This window comes from Amblyomma americanum, chromosome 1 (genome assembly GCF_052857255.1).
Source record: "Amblyomma americanum isolate KBUSLIRL-KWMA chromosome 1, ASM5285725v1, whole genome shotgun sequence".
NCBI lineage: Eukaryota > Metazoa > Arthropoda > Arachnida > Ixodida > Ixodidae > Amblyomma > Amblyomma americanum.
The window spans coordinates 181,805,837-181,820,828 of NC_135497.1; the positions used below are offsets into that span (position 1 = coordinate 181,805,837).

At 52.7% G+C, this 14,992-nt stretch overlaps 1 protein-coding gene across 19 annotated transcripts in view; it reads right to left on the minus strand.

Moving 5' to 3' along the window:
- Positions 1 to 14,992, minus strand: part of LOC144114302 (TOX high mobility group box family member 3-like) — a 460,828-nt gene that overhangs the window by 81,262 nt on the left and 364,574 nt on the right. The gene's annotated exons all lie outside the window — the stretch shown is intronic.

Here is a 14,992-nt window from a genome sequence, read left to right on the forward strand (position 1 = left end):
ACACACACACACACACACACACACACACACACACACACACACACACACACACACACACACACACACACACACACAAAGAAAGAACGAAGGAAAGAAAGAAGTTTTCAGTGAAGTTTTCCTTACGCGATTTGACCTCGCCAGGCGGCCGCAGCGGAAGCCGCAATGTGAACAACTTTATGAACGGCACACGAAATGGACGCCGGGCAAAGGCGAAAAGCAATGCAAACAAAAATTTCAAACTCGGCGGTCTTGATGGAGCCGGCCTGGCGTCATTACCAGTGCGTTCTTGACGCAGCCTAACTCACGCTCACGGCTCGCACGATACATTGCGCCAGTCATCACGAGGCCGCGAAGCCCAACTGAACAGAAGGAACGAGAGGCGCTTCCCTCCCTAGCGAAAAGAAGGAAGAAAGTAGAAAAAAAGTGCACGCTCCCCCCGAACCGGTTTATACTCTCCCACCTCAAACCACCTGCCATTCCTGAAGCGGTCCTGTGGGGGTGAGCGCGTGTCATTACCAGCGGGGGGGGGGGGGGCAACATGGCGGGAATACAAAAGTGAGACATGAATTTCCCAAGACACGAAAATTGAAGGAGCTCATCACGTGCACTGCTGGTGTAGCTAACGTTTCGTGATGAGGGCAACGGAGTGGACCTTTCCAGAGTGTACATGGGCCCGACTGATTCTGCATCGGTTTCATAGCGTGGAGCCGTGCGTGCTTCGCTTTTCGGTATCAGAACGAAAGCGACGCGCCCCGTCCGCGGGACATTGTTGGGAGCACGCCGGCCAGTCCGGCCAGAGTACGGGACCCGCCGCGCTCTCCCCGAATGGACTCGCCCCGCGCCAAAAGAAGTCGGAGGGAAGGCCGGCAGGAAGCCGCCCGTTCCGCCGCGGCATCCAGCCACGTCCAAGCATTCTTAAACTCCCCCCCCCCCCCCCCCTTCCCCGTCATTTTCGCGGAGGCGCACGGATCTGTTGTCATTTTGGCAGTGATGGTAGGAAGGGTTCAGTGAACCTGAAAGTTGAAAGCGGCTTCAAGGTCGCCCCCTTATTTTTCGGCTCCAAGAAGGGTTTCGCCCTCTCCGGAGAAGGTCAGCAGCTCCCAGGTAGCTCGCCAATGCTTCCCCCCCTCAACTTCCTTCTTCTTGTGCTGCCCTTAAACTGCCCTTTCGGCATACCTGTTGCTCGGGACCACAATGAGGTTGGCCCCCGCACGCCCCGACCTCGCCCGTGCGGTGGTCAGCCCCCTCTGGAACCGTTCGAGCAGCTTAAGCCACGCACGGAACGGCCCCACCACAGTTGTCCCAAGTGATGCGAGACCTAACGGGCCCGTCGAAGTTGGCACGGCCCTGCGAGTGACCACTTCGGTGCGCATTGCGCAAGGTTCGACGCAAGGAACAACCGGGGCTCGACAGAAGTCTGCACTTATTCGCCCACAAGTAGCATACACAGTGACTATCCGGCACTGTCTTCTTTACTTTTTCTTAAAGCGCACTACTTACACAGCACCTGCATTTAGTGCGTGCACATCTGTTCGCCTCAGTATTTAGGTAGGCTACCATCAGGGACGAAAGTCTCCAAGACGTGCAAAAACCGATTTAAACGCACAGGTAACACGACTGCCAACGATCAGCTCATCCCAATACCACAGTGACTCTGACTTTCACTTCCGCAAGTGCACACTTGAGCCAGCGGCTGGCTAATAAAGTAACTATCGCGTTCGGTTGACGCTCACACGTCCCATAGACTTTTTTAGTAAATGGCTGGTGGACAGACTTAGGAGCATTAGTACTGAGCCCGGCCGTCCCAACGAAGCTGTGTAAACAGCACTCGCACCGAAGTAGCACTCCAAAGAATGCCAACACAAACGCGCACTATGGCCACAGATTTCTCACCAAATGAAACCTGCTGTGCGTTTTTACAGAAATAACCGTGTGTCGTTATCAAGCAGGCGCCGACCCCAAGGTACAGCGAACTGCTGCTCGCTGCTGAGGGCGGGCACATGTCGCTGTGGTTGAAGCAGCGCCACTAGGCCTAGCCCGCCCACCCTCCTTCCTCGCCAGCGCCATACAGCACCTGGGAGGCGATCAAACAGGCACAATTTTCCTCCCAGCGTAGGCCTAAGATCAGCGCAAACATTAAGTGAGACGACGACAGAAGTGGAACGAGGACTTCCTATTGACACAGCAGCCCTAATCGACGGCAGTGTTCCCCGTGCCTTCCTCCAGACGAGCCGTCGACGCCGAGATATGCACGTCAAGCATGGAGCACGACAAGCCACACAAAGGAAAAGAAAGCATAAGGCACTCCTTTCTTTTTTGTCCTCTCTCTACGCAACGCTGCATTTCCCGGGGCTCGACGACGAGATGCGAGCCACTTCGATACACTCACTGAACACGGCAGATTCGCGTGTCGACAGTTTCTGCTCCAATAATGTGGGCGACCCGTTACCGGCCGGCGCACCGACCGAACCACGCCGTGTTTTCTAATCTGACCCGCTCGTTTGGCAGCGCACATTTAGTACGAGCTGCGGTTGCACTGCAAGCAGTGTTCAGAAAGCACGAGGCCGGGATAATAAAACGACTCCCATTGGAATTGCAATTCCATTCTCATTCTTCCCGTCGTTCGCCCTTGGCTGAAGCGATGCAACGTCCCGCTATCCGAATCCGAACAAGACACGAATGCTGTCCCTCAGCGCATTCTATTATTATTATTATTATTATTATTATTATTATTATTATTATTATTATTATTATTATTGGATACCGGATCTCTGTTTTTGCTTTTTGCTCAGCCGGGTGGCAAAACCGAGTTGACTCTTCACTAAGAAACATACTTTCTTAAGAAACGTTGAATATAACGACCCTTTTCCTTTCCACAGCCTTCCATGCTTTCGGACATTCTTTGTGCACTGTGATGGTACGACACTTCTGGGATAGCAATTTCAAAATATTTCATACAGCTTCCCGAAGCCTGCGTAATACCGTCCGTTTCTAGGTGCGGCGCTCCTCAGCAAGAATTGCCTGCTGCGTAGGAAACCAGAAAGTGTCGAACATGTATTTCTCGATTGTTGGGACGCTGTATTCTTCGGGGACGTCCTGCAACGTACCCTTAAAAAAAGACCTCACACCCAGAGAGGGGCATTCGGTTTCCCGCAGTTAACAAGGAGTTGATTCCATATGACGTGTTTTTTTTTTCTTCTCTGTCTGCATGCGATCTGGCGGACTCGAATGGCAGTAAAGAAATGTGACGCTGACGTCCACCCGATGTACAGTTATTTTGCTGATAATGTATGTAAGCTGCGTGACGTCCTCAGGAACCAAGGTTTTCATCATGAAGTCACTGAAGTGATGGATGTTCTTGTTAAAGTCCATAAGTTTTGACGTCAAACCAACCGACACGGTTGGGGTGTTTCTGTACTTGTCGCAACAGGCAATAAAGAAAAAAAACTATGCTACCGTTACAGGCGATCACGCGTCGTGTTAAACTGCAACACCCTCTCGCGCTGCGCATTGCACATCTCCGTCTCCATAAACTTCCATCTGCGGCGCGAACAAATCAGATCAGCTTAACCTCGATCAGAGCTTAACCTGAGTCTTAACACCGTCGCCAGACGTGCCGACGACCAAGCAAACAAAACCATGAGCCAACCGGGCTAAACACATGCTTGCGCAGGTTACTCAATTTAACTAAGTCAAATCCCCATCACTGCTTTTTTATTGCTGGCAGACTGTAATTCCTGCAAAGGTTCTAGTAGATCCCCAGAACAGGTGCGTGGCGACTTAGTGATAAGGTTGTGCAATATTCTTGCCAAAGCTTCACATCACGGTTTCATCCGTCTAATTACACAGCCGACGTTTAGGAGGCACTCAGCCGTTTTTCTAACCCTAGCCTTTATTGCATTTGTCCTAACCTCTCGTTCTTGTGCACCCGATTACAAACCTTAAATCCACACCTCCCTCTTCTTTTTCTCATGTTTCTATTCTACGTCAATGCGATCCAAGAAAGTAAACGCGAGGTAACCACCGGCAGCATTTCGATGTATATGTATATAAAAGGGTTTAAATGGCGACCATAATGGCACGTGCTGCTTAGACTGACGCCAGCTGACGACACCCAGCAGTAACGATTACAAAGCTGCCAACTTCGTGCCACAAACAGGTATTTCCCTCGACGCACGGAAGTCAAGAAAACCGAGCTGCAAATAACGCGAAATCAGAAAAGGAGAATGCAAAGCCTGAAAGCTGCAACACCAAAACAGCGCTTAACGACGCTGACAAGACGGGAACTACCGCGGTCGCTAAAGCCAACAACGGCACCGGGATCCAATCTCTGTGACGGAGCGACGAAGCTCCGGCGCGTCAGCAAAAACCGTTACCAACGCCGACAAAAGCGGCCAATAATAGCGGAGAACGTGCCACGCGTCCCTACACGGCGCCCGACGGAGTGGCACCTGTTTGCGTGACGACTACTCCCATTCCGAGCCAACGGCACTCGTCGGCACCGCTACGAGACGCGTTTTCAGTTTCCTGCCTGCCTCCAACAAACAAAAACGCACCGTCACGACGTCAACGGGAGGAGGAAAAAAGAAAGAGAGCGATGCCATCCGGAGACGCGTGGCGGCCGGACCTTTTGTTTCTGCGCCCGGGGCGCAGCAGCAGCGCTCGGGCGAAGAGCAAGAAAAGAGGGGAACCCCCACCAAAGAGAGCGGATTCGCGGCCGCGCGCCAGAAGCCGGAATCGCGATCGACCGGGCGTGCCGGCAGGACAGGCTCGCCCAGCGGTCCCCACCGAGAGAGCGGCCCTATAAAAAGCCGCAGGAGGAAGACGGGTTGTGCCCAGCGAGGCTGGGTCGCCGCCACGAGGTCAAGGCTACGCCTCGACCCTGAAAAGCAGTGGGCCAATGGACCAGCGCGCCCGAGGCGAGAAACGAAAGTCCAGCCGCCGGTCCGCGCGACACGGAAAAACGGGTCGTTGGGCTCGCCCGGTCTGCACCCGATCGGATCGCTGCTCCGGAAATGCCCCCAGGCAGCCTAACGACCAGGGAAGGCCCCTCGCCGGTGAACGGGACGCTACTCTTGCTGCTTCGCGATAACGACGGCGCAAAACGTCTCAAATGCACCCTCCAATCTCGCATTTATACACACCGCGTCTGCACTTTTACCAGAATTTTTGCGGGCACTTTAAAAGTGGGGTGACAGCTGGGAACGAGTAGGCAGTCAAAATCGGAAGTAAATTCAGGATTTCTGCACAAATAAGCGTCTGCCAAAGACAACATTCAACCTTCGCTCCATGAGCGTGCACACAGAGACTGCGTCTCTCCATCAACAGCAACTCCGCTCTGGCGCCGATGTTGCTCGAAACAGCTAAGGGCCATATTGCAAAAGCTTAATCGCGCACCTTTCGCGCCGCGATGTGCGCATACAAGTGATGGACGCATGAATCGTTACGAATGCTGCCACTACGTCTCAAAGCTTCGAGCTGAAAACAGTTGTCTACAATTCAATCATCGCCCACGGCCAGCCTTTTAGCCGCGGCATGCTGGTGGGCACCAAGTGCCCACCATGCCAATTACAGGCAGGATCCCACCCAGTGAGAAGTGCGCATGAGTGGGCACAGGCCGTCACCCAATGCAGCGTTAACAACAGCGCACCCATGCGTGCGCGGCCGCTCTACAAGTGACCCTGTGCGCACATTATTATTATTATTATTATTATTGCCTTCCCTCTAAGTGGCTGCGCAGAAATATGAAGGCTCGAGAGTGGAGGAAAAAAAATGCCACGAGGAAAAGAAAAGATACACAAGTTAAATTTGGCACGAAGACCGTGCACGGGGCGATGCAACAAAGAACTGACTGCCAGGAGCGTAACACGGACAAAAAAGAAGCCAGATAGGAGGAGGCATGCCAAGAGCGGCCGCGCGCCACCAAAATAACCGGGAATATAAGGAAGGGAGGTTCATTTCCAGACAGGAGCCGCCGCCAAATCGGACTAGTCCGGAGCGCACCATTATCCGGGCTGCTTCATTACTGCGTGTTTTCTTTTGGCTTCGCCGCGCGCTCGGCGCTTTTCCTCCAAGGCGGCGCAACACTCCGTGGCGGCTGCGCGGGCCTCAATCACATCCCCCAGGAACGCAAAACACGCGGGACGCCGCAAGAAGCCTCAGGCAGAAGCCTCCCGCGTCCCTTCCATGCAAACTGCTCCCGGCGCTCACTAATCAAAAGGTGTGCCGCAAGTATATCCTTCTAACACTGCCGATTGATAGTAAAAGGAGTATAGACACCTAATTGTCGTGGTATGTTTTCTCTGCAATGATGCGGAAGACACTATTACGCGTGAATCACCATGCGGTATTCGTCTACCCCCGCTGAATAATTTATAATCGATTTTTTTCAGCCATGCTGTTTCGGTTTCAATAGCCGAAAGATAACTGAAACCTCAAAGTGTGCTTACTGGTCCCGTGAGGCACGAAAAAAAAACTGCAATATAATTCCCGCTTCTACATTTGTTGTCATTCCGGGTCTTGATGCAGGCTGGCTTTGTCATTGCAATGAATTAAAACGACGAAGCAGCGGTCATATCGAAGTTTTTTAGTGTCTCTCGAGACCTGTAAACACATTTTGACGACACGGTCGTCGCTCGGCTGCTGAAACCGAAACCAAAACAGCATGACTGAAAAATTCCATTATAAATTACTTAGCGGTCGTAGGAGAATACCACGCGGTAATCCATGTACAGCAATGCCCTACGCATCATTAGAAAGAAGAAAACACGAATCCAAAAGTTAGCTGTCTTTACTCCTTTCATTTAAGTTGAAGTTAGGCCTCAACAACGCCTGCAAGATCGCCGCAGTCACGTGCCCACTACGCAGGGCAGCCAGCTGCGTTCCAGCGGCCAGGCCAACTTTCATGTCTCCCCCCCCCCTCCCCTCCTTCTTCCCCCACTAGCGGGCAGAAGCTGGCCGGGCTACACTAGAGGCCGAAACGCAATGCGGGGCGCCGAGAGCACTGAGCCTGAAAATTGGCGCCATTCTTGACTGTCGGCGCAGCGGGCACCAGGGCTTCCCTCTCATATTTCTCTCTCTCTGCTTCCTTCTCCCTCCGAGGGTTCTTTCTTTGCCCCTCGCCCGCACCCTGGCTTTGCTTGACGTTTTTCTTCCGGCTACATAACCAGCTCATTTCCTTGCCCTTCTTCAAGCTATCAAGCTTTCGCCATCTCAGCCGAGACGGCTGTTGACGACCGCCTTCATAGGCGCTTCGGCCGCAATACGCAAGGATAACAAAACACCGCGGCAGTCGGTACTCTCGGTTAACTTCAGGCATCGCAGCCGTTAGTCCTTCCCGGGACAATGGCCGTCCGGAATCGCATCTCGGATACGGTCTGGCGGTCACGTAAAAACTGTTAAAGAGAACGAATAGTAAAGAGATAATTTTAAAAAGCGCTTTTGTTGCTATTTCTTTTTTTTTTGCTGTGATACACTTAAAGACCAAAACTTGTGCCTCATCTCTATTTCAGCTGGTGTGCCATCACGCGTTTCACTCCGCGTTGCATCCACGTTCAGACTGCACCATGCAGGGGATCACAACCCAGCCACGAGACACCCCTGCAACGGCTACCTCCAGCCACAGCACCGTCGGTATAGCAACAATCAAAATGCCAAGCGCGACGACGAACGCAACTGACGCGCTTCACCTGATCGGCTCCAAAGAAGGGGAAAAAACGAAAAAAAAGGAGCAGGTGACGGCCGGCACTTCCGAGACACACGCTCCGACCCATGCAACAGGCCACAATGCACTTGCCACCAGTTTCCCAAGACAAGACGATTATTGAGAGACGCAAGCTTCTGCGTGACACATCCTGACGACGTGCTCCTGGCCAGCGGCCACGTAATACACGTTTCCCAAGAACTGTACGCCGCGAAATCCAACGGAGAAAAGATACGCAACTTAGCTCGCAATCGAAAGAAGGTCCCCTAATGATCGTGTCTTGCAGGCCAAGCAAACTTTAGCACTAATATTACGCAGATTAAAAGCACTAATTTGGCTCGACGTTGCTGTCCTAGTATGAGAAAAAATGCAGTTGTGAGAATGACCGAATAAAGGAATGTAACTTTATTCGAAATAATAATAGCTCAATGGCCTAAAAATGGGGGGTGGGGTGGGGCGGCAAAATCGGTGGCAACGATGCAGCTCTAAAAATTTCAGGAATTCCCGGCAATTAAAAGAGGAAAATTTTGCGAGATCACGGACTTATGAAAGCCTCTGGTATCACATACGAGAAGTTTCTATCTTATCTACGTTTGTCAGTGGTGCGATAAATGGATCGCTAACGCAGCTATCTTTATGGCGTATGATATTAGAAGCTTCGATGACCTTCATATCATTGAGGTCAAGTGCGTCAGCCTTTTGTCGCTTCAGCATATCATGAGGTTTCATATCTTTAACATTCCCGCGATCTGAACAATCGGGGCACATTGATGTTCATGTCTATCTCTTTTATTTTTTGTTTTACTTAAGGGTGATAATTTCAGGATTTTGTCACGTTGGTGCTTGTCAAAACTAGTACACATTCCGTGGCCGTGAAAGTAAGGTTCTTCCCCGTTGCTTCCTGCCTGAACCTGCGTGCTTCGCGTCATGCGTCCTCTGAGAAATTAGCGCAACAACTATAGCTGAACTACCTCTTCTGTTGACGTCAGCAGCACAAAATAGACCTGACCCTTGTTAAAAATCGGACAGCCAGCGGTCGACAACTACTGACCTGACTTTTGGAAGGCATGAAAGCCAGCGGGCCGTCACAGGAGAGACGGCGAGGCGCGGGACCCAGACGCGGGTCAGCGGTCTCCGGTTGCTGCCACTCAAGGAAAAAAGAAGACGCCACCTTTCCGCTTTCATCGACGGTCATTTAGGGCTACGGCGAGGTCAAACGAGCACAGTTACTGCAGACCACTTGTGACTCGTCGGCCCGACAAGGAGCAGAACGAAGCCGCAAGGGGAAGAAACTTTATAAGGGACTAAATGCGAGGTCCAGCAAAACTGTGCGGCAACGCGTTTCCGTTACCCCGAGATGAACGTCTATGCGGCAAGTGGAAGGGGAGAGACATGTCTGAAACGAACTCCCCACGCGGGAAATGCCCGAGAAGACGCGTCCAGCCAATCAGCGCATTGAACAACATTCGAAAGGGCTGAAGTCCCTAGCTTAGTAGGCACGGAATTGAGGACCTTTGGACCTAGCTGGTAATGGTATTGATATGTCGGGTTTAAGGGACACTGAAGACAACTCCATCCATTCACTGTTTTGCAGCAGAAATTGATTCTCCGGCTTCTTCTGTATATTAACGTTGAATGTGTAATAGCGCGCTAACAACTACAGTGGGCATTCCCCACATGTGCTGAGAACTTGACCACACCAGAACGAATTTGAAAACGCGAGAAGTTTCGAGAAGACGCCCACGCTTAAACCATAGCATAGCACAATTTTGTCCGTACGTGTCTTAATAACTAAGGACGCCGGAAGTACTAAATAATATGCTTTTCATTTGACAGACAGTGCCTTGGATGTCCCGGCGAATAGATGGACGAATATAAACGCGTAACACTGTTAATATAAGAACACTGCGCGAATGCTGTGGCATTTTTATCCTTCCACGCCGTAGCCATTATACAGCATTCGCTTTGTTCGAACGCAAAAAGGTTCACGCAAGGGAAGCAAGCAAGCTAGCCAGCCCAGCTGCGCTCCCGCGTCTATCACAAACGGCCCGGCGGCCACATCTGCCACCGACGTCGCATGAAAACAATCAAGCCGGCAGCAGCTGCACGCGCGAACCAGGACGTCCAAGCAAAAAAGAAAAGCACTTGACAGTTCACAGCCACTCGACAGAAGCAAAACAAGTACGGCAGACCGATCGAGCATGACTCGGAAAAGGCACTGGCGCGCACGCACGAGCGTCCGCGTCCCGGGAGGAGGGGGAACGCCGGCACGCGAGGGCCGCAGCCTTTCCCCTGCCTGTAAAGGGAAAATAAAATATGGCCTGGCACAGTAAGGGTGACGATCAGCCAAACCGGGCAAATGGCGGGCGATTTTTTCTCAGGAGTCGCTTGCGGACAGGGAGCGAGGTTAGTGAAAAGAGAAGGTGGTGTCTGGACCGCAGGAGGAGAAAAGTCTATCCTGTGCGCATTTGCCAGGCGTGAAGACAATGGGAGACGCTGCGCCTCGGCAGGAATGAGAGAGTCTAGCCACCCCAACCGAGGTGAACGGGAAACCTGGTCGGGGCCAGAGCGCTTACAGAGAGCGGTCCCCGTACGACACCGCAAGGCAAACGCCGCATGCTTTAACCGGAACATCAGCGCGCGCTGAAAAATCGGCTGCGGAGAAAATTTTTACGTCAGGTAGGCACAAGCATATACCACGCTCCCTTTTACTGTAGCGGTAAAAACGCGGCCGACACCGCTGTCATTCGCCTGATTTTTCACGTGGACGTGACGTCACGCAATAAAAAAAAAAGAGGGAAAGGTACACAGGCAGGGCATATATGTCACGTTGCCATGCGAGAGCGCAGCGTGTTCTATCGCTGAACAGCCTTGCAAGCGAAACCACGCACCGTTACCCTGACCCGCTGCCCAGTCGCTTCTCCAGGCTCAAGGGAGAAACATACCACGCGCTACTCTAGACATATCAGACACAAACGGGACAGCACCGCGGAGACGCAAAATGACCAACATTACGCAACGCTCTACCATATATGAGCAACATTATATAATGGACTTAACATTAAAAGCCTACGGTTGTTTAACCTCCATCAATCAAAACCTTCACAGTTTTCGCTGCCGCGTGTGTTTTGACGTCCTTGCTTGATTTTTTTGCATAACTGTGGCACACTGTACCGGCTTAAGGAAGGAGTCGCAGTTATACGCCGCACGATATATGGCAGGCAGGAGACGCAAGTTTACATTACTCATCTCTTTTACGTCCGAGGTCCATTAACTAGCATGTGACCTCTCGCGAGAGCACTTTGCCAAGTCCACAGTTCACAAACTTTACCGCGAATGCGGTCGTTGTTTAAGCGAAAGAGTGTAAGCACAACCAAAAGGTTTGAATAATGCGCGGTCAGGAGGGCGCACTTGATAATGTACTACGTGCCGAGCTTTCCTGGCAGAATGAAAGAAATTCGTCAGCTTTGCATGCGTTTACACAGCATGACCATTCGGAGCTGCAGAGAACGTTCGGCACAAATGAATCGGGGGGGGGGGGGGGGGGGGGGGGGGGAGGACAAGTTCTACCAGACATGCTGCGCATAACAGAACTTCTACCGGTCTGGGCAACGACTGGTGAAACGGGGGACGAAGACACAGACGCCGCACCACACGAGCGCTTTGACAAGGCACGTCACGGACATCGCCCAGCCAGCACGTTTTCGCTTGCAACTTTCCCCGCTCCCTTTCTCCAGCCAGGTGGAGACCTGATGCAACATGGAGATGCGCAGGCGGCCCAGCGACGGGCATCGTCGCAGGGCCCCTGGGCCGTTTCCCTCCTCCCCTCGATGGCCCCTTTGCGGACGTGGCAGCGGCGAGCCATTCAGACGAGCTCCTTAAAGCGCCAACGTCATTTCACGGTGCAAGTGCGCCCTGGGCGTTCTGTATTTCTTTCTCGAGCCTTGAAAAGGATCCACATATCCCTGGCGGCAGACGCGAGAGAAAAGGAGAGAGAGAGAGATAAGCCAAACGACCGGAGCCAAGGAAAGAGTCGAGAAGAAACGCTCCCCCCCCCCCCCCCCCCCCTCGCACGCAGCCAGCGCGCGCACAAAGAGAATTCACGCTGGAAGGTCGTCGGCGCGGCCGAATGGATTTCGAGTCGGCGCCATTAGACTTGACAAAAGGAGAGGAACGAATCAAGAGCGCAGCTTAAGGCACAGCTCGGCGAAGAAAATCAGCGAAGGCGGAGGGTGCACGAAGCGCGCCAGAGGCCACCGCAATCCGGACTAAACAAAACTCAAAGCCGCCCACCGCCGCCACCTCCGCGGAAGAAAAGAGCCGCCAGAGGCGCCATTGTCGGACGGCGCGCCGCCAGGCAAGGTCGGAGGCCAGCAGTCGCGAACATTACCGCAACAGGGTCAACTGCCGCCGGCCCGGCGAGCTGCTGACTCACGCCGGAACGGAAAATATGCCGCCCTTCTTTCGCACCCACGCGTCCGACGGCGCCGGCGCGCACGCGAGCGACATCGGCAAACAGACGGGCAACTACGAAAGCAGAACTCGGGGTTTAGGGAAGCGCAACAGCCGCGGCGCTACATCATGCACACCTTGTCTCGCAGTTGGTGGGCACCAAGGGAATCGGAAGGCCAGAAAACTGCGAAAAACGCGCCTGCGCTCGTGAAAGCTGGACCGCGCCCAGGTAAACTGTAGCGATGTAATTGCGCACTGGACGAATTGACTGGTACGCCGCCACACGACAAGTCACATCCCACCCGATGACGCAGACTGTATGCGGCTCTGAAGAGCAGCCAAGCTCAGGTGGTGGAACAAAGCGACAATTTTTGGCGATGAAACGCTGACGCCGCCACTGTCTTGGGGGTTTAAAGGGGACCTGTCATAATATTATCTTTACCAGAGAACCATTCATCCCGGCCTCAAAATCACCTAACATGTTGGGCCGATGTAGAGACATCCCATCCTGCTGCCGTATCAACGATGACAAAATGAAAAAAAAAATGGCACGCCTCATGGAGCAGCCATATTAGCTTCTTCAACCAGACTGTGCACTACCCCTCGTCTGTGACGCGAGACTTCCGAGTTGCGGTTTTGTCTCCTCAAAACGGACAGAAAAAAAATGGGGAGGGGGGGGGGGGGGGGAATTATGTGCAAACATGACCACAGAACCGTGGCTTGGAAGTTTTTGCACCTTCAGGCCTGACGAGGTTTCCCGCTCTGCGCGTTTAAAGCTGGACGAGAGCGACTCGGCGACACTGCATGCTACATGCGACTCTATGAGCTTGGGGGGCCTGCGCACCAATTGGATAGATGATCGCGATTTAATTCGAAGAGCGAAACGAGCACTTTGTGAGCGCGACGAATGAGCATTCCCGAACGACTCTGGATTAGGCTTAGAGGCCACCACGGAAGAAGCAACGCGCGGGCAGCTCACGCCGCCCGAAGACCGCCGCGCAGTGCTTCAACCGACAGACTCGAATAAAAGTACAGTGGCGCGCGCTGCCGCAAGAACGAAGCCGGCTGTTTTCCCCGTCGGGGACCAAACCAAAGGCACCGCAGAGGCCTCTGCGAGACACACGCGGTTGATCGCACCCCCCGGCGGTTAAAAAAGCCCGCAACAAAAGGTCACGCAGGCCGCGGGGTAGGCAGGCGCTCACGGACGACACCCACAAGGCTAGCGAAAAAAAAAAAACATGCGTCGACGTGGTCGGATATGCAAAAGTTAACAAGTACCACAACCAGGAACAGGCTACGTTTAAAACAGCGTTAACTGAAGTCAACACGCAAGACGCAGCAAGGAAAACAGAGAACAAAGAAAAACGTGTAAGCGGGAAAAACGAGTCGTGTAGTTTGGCGGCGAACCAAGACGGCGCCGCTTATCAAAGAGGATTTTCTGGGCTCCAGACGACAGCCAGGGAAAGAACATACACCATTCGGAAATCGCAGCCACCACTTCTCTCGCAAAAAAAAAAAGAACAAAAAGAGAGAAACAAACAAGAAAGTCGGGGTAAAAACCAGAAACGCACCATCCCAGAAAGCGATGAGAGAGTGCCCGATGAAGGTCCTCGCTCATTTCTTTCAAGACTATGCACACAGCGAATAAAGCGCTCCCACCCCGGCCGCATATGGTAAGACAGGACAGAAAATGGCGCAATAACAGTCTCGGGAATTGTGCGCCGCTGTGACCGAACGACCTTGCGCCTGAGCAACTCTCGGACGTTTCTCAGCGCGTAGTGCGCGAGATGCTGCTCGCGTGACCTTGCATACAAAGGCCGCTGCGCTGCTCGCTAGTGAAACTGAAGTCACCTGCAACCTAGCCGCGAGTATACGGCTTTAACGCTCTTACGTGCAGAAGTCGGCTCAAGCGTGGCTCCAAAACCCCCTGTGCATACGACAACGTGGTGTAGATTTTGTCGCCCCTAAATAAGCAACGCGTCCTCAGGAAAGGGAGAAGGCGGCAAGCCTCACGTAACTGCACTGCAGAAACCAAACCATGAGGGGTAAACGTGGCTCTGGCAAAACAAATAAATAAATGAATAAACAAATAAAAAGATAAATACAAATTATGGGGGGGGGGGGGGGGGCACTTAAAGGGGCTGTGAAGGGGGCTCTAATAAAGTTGCGGCATGCCTGGGATATTGAAGCACGCCGCTTCACGAATAGTGTCCAGCAAGAATTTTTTAAATACGCTTTGTACAAGTTGAGTTACCTGTAGTTAAAATTTGAATTTCAGCGTCTTCGCGCCTTTCCCTCTCCTATCGTCAATTTTTGCACGCCGGATGGTCGGCGCTCCCTTCGCCGACCCCCGCACTGGGAGCGGAGCTTCCCGACCCGCCGGAGATAAGCGGCTTATTGGCCGCGGCCACGGTAGCTGCCTGACGTCTGACAGAATCTAACCAATGGCCACCTCTCACCTTGTCTACGCAGGTGCGGGAGACGGAGGAGGGTGCGAGCATGAAAAGGTCGCCGGGAAGGGCTCGCCAATTTTGACGCGTGATTGTGGGTCGTCTGCTGCGTGTAGAAGAGTATTATTTGGCTCTGATTTTCATGGTATCACAGCGCAGTGATTAAGTGAGTTAATGTGCTCTCCTCGGAAGGCGTTTCAGAGACCGTTTAAGACTCCTTACGTGGTTTCAACGCGAGAGCATTGTCTCATCATGTGCTCTGTTGAGGTTTCACTTGAGATTCTAATGACGCACATACTCATTAAATGCATACAATCGTAAGGAAACGTATACACAAGGTTCAGGTCTGGTTTCGTTTAACGTCCCGAAGCGACTCAGACTAAGAGGG